Here is a 5317-nt window from a genome sequence, read left to right on the forward strand (position 1 = left end):
CTGTTTAGGTTCTACAGTTTGTGTGTATTTTGTAATCTGGAGGTCAGTATTTTTTTATCATTTGCTAGTTGTATTATCATCATAAGCTACATGACAAATTTAAATCACGATATTAAAGTCACTTAAAAAGAATACACATTGTTTAATTAAAATCTCATATTAAATAAATTAAACACAAACATCCATGCTAACCATTAAGTGATCACAATACAAATATTTACTATATGCTTTATATCAATATATGACCAATACCACTCTATGTTTACTTGTAATTCAATTGCATTTTCATCAACATAACACACCATGTTGTGAACGTTTCCAGATACGTTAAAAGCGATCGATCTGTTCTACATTTAAACCTGAGTATAACGTTAGCCATTGGGTACATTACATTCTTGATTGGTGTCAACCGAACAGAAAACAGGGTAGGTTATAAAAGTTGTTAATGTCCAAACTAATTATAGTTGATTTACATAAGAAGCGCTCTTTTCGAAATATTTTTAAAATAAAAAGATGACTTGTAGGTGAGCACCCGTTGAAAGAGCCTATTTTGGAACGACGTCTATCACAAGCACTAACCCTGATGCCATTCCAATATTGCAGGCTGGTTGTACGGTAGTAGCAGCGTTACTGCACTACATGTTCCTGACAGTGTTCTTCATCATGCTTGCCCAGGGTCTGCTCATACTTAAGTCGGTCACGTCAGTCAAACAGACCTCCATCCTCAAGTATCTGATAGCCATGATGTACGGTAAGTTGTCTAGTTGCTAGGTGTAATGTATTCTATTTACTAGGTGTTATGTATCGTAAGCTATATATTCACTAAGCTAAATGTTGGGTGAAATGTTTATTCTACAACAGTGGCGTAGCCACCGTAAAACTAGCGTAAGCAAGGCATAGGGGCCCTGACACTTTGGGGGCCCTTTTCCCTCTTTAAAAAAAAGTAAAACTTTTACATTGAAATTGTAATATTTGTTTAATATAAATAATATAAACGAAAAGAAAATTTCAGTTTCTTTTCTATTGTAGAAATAATTAAAAGTTCTAAAAAGGCTCCCAGTCCTTTCTTACTTAACAAGTAGTGGGATTCAGTGGGGGTGGGGGTTAGAACAGGGCCCATCAGTAATAATTTTACTACAGGCGTTTCCGCATGGTGGTGCAAGCCATTGAGAGAAAATAATAAACCTCAATATAACACGGTTATAGAATCTATAACCGTGTTATATTGAAGTTTATTATTTTAATTCCATTATATATAACGAGTTGTTAATATGAGTAGAGATACCAACTAATATTGTTTTCTTATTAAATGTAAAACGTGTCGGAAATTGTAGGAACTCCATTTATTATTTTGGTGATCTCCCTTGCTGTGACAAAAGCCGCAGGATATGGGACAGATCGAGCGTAAGTGGAACGATTATTTGTATAATTTTTAACCTACTTTCTACATATACACCTTTTAAAAACAGTAAAAGGGTAATAACAATTACAACTAATTAAGGAAGTGTTTCATTATATCGGGAAAAACAAAGTATTAAACATTTTTCAGTTGTTGGTTGTCCCCTGAAAATGGCGTTATTTGGGCGTTCGCTGCACCAGTTATGCTTATTTTACTGGTAACTCTTAAAATTAACTATTTATTACAATGTTTGTACGTTTTTTTATTAACTCTTGAAATCAACTATTCATTATAATGTTTGTACGTTTTTTTATTAACTCTTAAAATCAAATTTTTATTAAAATGTTTGTACGTTTTTTTAACTCTTAAGATCAACTACTTGTTACATAGTCTGACGTTTATAAAATATTCCGAAAACTATCTTCATGCTGCTAAAATTGTTCTCAGTGATTTTTTAGTTTTGTTTAATTCAATCAATTATTTTTTCATTAACTATTTAATGTTTTTGCTGAGTCATCTATTGTCAACTTCCAGTTCAACATCCTCTTTGTTGTTCTAAATTATTTTTGTTATTTGTATATGTGATCTTAATTGGTTTCCTGCTTTAGCTAAGATGTTTTTTCCTCTTTTGATTTAACTTTGCCCCTTTATTTTTCGTTCAAAATGATGTGTGTTTATTATGTTAATTTAGTTGCCTTTTTTTCTTAAAATGTTTTTTCAACTTCCAGTTTAACTTCATCATCTTTTTTTTGTTCGAATTGATGTGTGTTTATAATGTTAATGTTAACTGTGTTTGTAAAAATGTTTCCTCAACCTACAGTTTAACTTCATCATCCTCTTCATTGTGCTGCGAGTAATGCAAGGTTCTCGTGTTATGATGGACAAAGACCTTAAAAAGAAAACGAAGTAATCCTTAAAATTTAAGTGTATATCATCTTAAACAATAGCATTGTAATCCAATTTCGACAAGAATTGTACATGTCAGTGCATATGCATTACACGTTATGACAATAAGTAATGGATACATGTAGCTAACTAGTTTACATTAATGCTTAAAGGGACTATAGGTCCAACATTCATGTCATTAATCATCTAAATCTTAGTTCTTTGAAATTGTTCACCAAAATTTCAAATTTTAGAATGGAATAAGTACAAATGGTGACATTTTATTTTTATGCATATTAGATTATTAAAACAAATTGTGAACAACACTGTCATATTATCCATTATTAATTTTCTAATTTGTTTGTAGTTTTTTTTTTACATAATTATTATTTTACCCTATTCATAGGTCAGTCATGTGGTCAGTCCTAGTGCTATCCCCCATACTAGGCGTCACGTGGGTTTTTGGCATCGTGTCCATCAGTAGCGATAACCCCGTGTTCCGTTACCTGTTTGCATTATGCAACTCCTTACAGGTAGGTACTGTAATTAATTTATCACAATTATGTAAATTTGTACTGTCTAAAACTGCAGGTGCAAGATGCATGATTAAATGGAAAAACGGCTATAATAGTTCTTTAAATAAAACATCTAAAAATAATGGCATTTATAATAACTATTGTGTTTTTAAACAGACTTTATTTTTATTTGTTTTTTTTTATAGTTTGTTTTAATGTTGTTTTTTTTTTATTTAAAAAAATGATCCACTATCACCATTTAAAGAAGTATTACAAAAAAAGATGAAACGCTTGATTTTAAAACGAGTTCTATTAATAGGGTTAAATATAAAATATAATATGTTTGTATATAAAGCAATGAGTTGCATTGCGTTAATTAAATAATATTAGTATAACATGTTTTTAAGTCAAATAGACATTTTAAGATTAAAGTTAATTTTTTTCCTATATTCATTTTTGAATTCAGGGCTTGTCTATCTTTATCTTCCAATGTGTGCTACAGTATCAGGTAAGTAAAGCCCACTGTCTATATTGTTATGTTCTTACACTTTACTTAATTGTTATTGGGAAATATAATAAAAGTGAAACCATATATTGTATGTCGATTTTATTTTAACCAGAAGTTTCATAGCTATGAAAACGAAAAAAAAAAAGCCCTCCTCTACAATTTTATAAAATATGCTTTATTAATACGTGTGCTAAACATCAGTTTTAACATCGTTTACTTTAACAGATAAGAGATGGAATCAAGTCGTTTCGACGTCGAATCACAGCTTCATCAATGGAATACAGTCAGAAGTACAGCAGTGCTTCGGGCGGAGGGGTAAGTGCCTGATACAATTGTAAATTTTAAGCTAAAACACATTCTCTAAATGTTAGTATTAGTTTTAGTCAAAATAATTGTCTTTCTGTCTGAAACAGTACAAGTCCAATGCCAAATCTGAGACCAACCAAACAACGGAGACTAAAATCAGTAAGTTTTTGTAACTAAAGAAATTTACGTTTATTTTCTGATATTGTTTGATTTATTTTCTGCTAAAAACAAATACATTTTGATTATATAGCAATATTAATCTTTAATCCCATAATTTAATTTATAATATTCATAACGGTTTTTTCTCTTACAACATATATTTGATTTTAAAATTATATTACATTATTTAAACATGGTAAAGAAAATGTTATCTTGATATAAAACTCATTAATAATGCACTAAAGAAATTTAAGTGAACTTTTTAAAAATGTGGCCATACAACAATTACATTTCGAGCATTTATAATTATTTTCGAACAATATTTAACAAAAAGTATAGTAAATATTATAAACGCATAACATGAAAATGTATTTATTTAATTCTTTCGATTTCAGATAGTGAGATCGAGATGGTTGATTTAGCCGCAAGATAAATTATAAATTGTGTTTGTCGAGTAAAATATGTGTACTTATAAATATATGTATTCTCGTCGTTACTTTAAATAAAATAGAGATTACTTAACTATCAATTGTATTACAATTACACTTACAGCTGATTGTTTTTTTTTAACTTTCTTTTTTTTTTAGTATTGAAACATTCTTGTAATCGTACACACAACATAAATATGATTTTGACAGTTTTTATTGTTTTACACCTCCTAATTTTATTGTATTCTGAATATAAAGGATATATTGTAATTTTGAACAAATCTAAATCAAGAATTAGACTAATTTTGACGTTGTATAACCTTTCAGAACCGGACAAAAACTTGTTTTTTTTTAAAAATCCTATTTTGTGTTTGTAAATATACATATAAATAAATATATATGTGCGTGTGCTTGCGTGTGTATTTAAGCACCAGCTTTAATGATTATTTAAAATGTATTTTCTTTTATCAACAATTAATATTAGCAAAATACAACATATTTATCATTTGGTATGTATTTACTAAACATAAACATTTTTAAAAATTAATGATTTTTTTTAGAATATAGCTTTTTGCTAATTTAAATTGGTACTTATAAGTACCGTCAGTAGATAAAGGGTTAAAATTGTTAATGCACTGATTTATAACTGTATAATATATATTATGATATTCTTATATTCGATTTATCTTTTTCAATAAAGTATTATTCACTAAAAGTTTTATGTTCGGCATGCTGGTTCCATGTTGTTGGAGATTGCACGTATTGCACTTCAAAAAACATCTGTAGTAATAGGACACTTTATGTTTTTTCTAGGATTTGATTATTTCTAATAATTTTTTGCGGCCTTGAAATTTAATCGTTATTGAACCCGTTCATAGAAAACGAAAATGCAAAATATGGATGCAGTAAACGAATTGTATATACTTTTTCATCTCGTCTAAAACGTAAAAGCTGACAGGGGATACTGGAAGGTAGATTCATGACCCTTACAAAAGGATAGGTCGTTTGTTGTTAAACTGCGTTAGAGACGTTAACTGGCGGTATGGCGGTCGCGTCACGCCTGTCTCCCCTGTCAACACTATGGCGCCTACATTCGTTTTAAAATCACTGGTTATAC

The 5317-nt window shown here is 29.5% G+C and overlaps 1 long non-coding RNA gene across 1 annotated transcript; it reads left to right on the forward strand.

The window, feature by feature from the left end:
* The first annotated feature begins 3535 nt into the window (after positions 1–3535).
* LOC131947947 (uncharacterized) lies at positions 3536–4219 on the forward strand. The gene is made up of 3 exons (XR_009387943.1): positions 3536–3622; positions 3721–3772; positions 4168–4219. It is a non-coding gene; the product is annotated as an uncharacterized LOC131947947 (long non-coding RNA).
* Positions 4220–5317: the final 1098 nt, after the last annotated feature.

This window comes from Physella acuta, unplaced genomic scaffold, assembly GCF_028476545.2.
Source record: "Physella acuta isolate Inbredline_101_S28 unplaced genomic scaffold, ASM2847654v3 ptg000616l, whole genome shotgun sequence".
Lineage (NCBI taxonomy): Eukaryota > Metazoa > Mollusca > Gastropoda > Physidae > Physella > Physella acuta.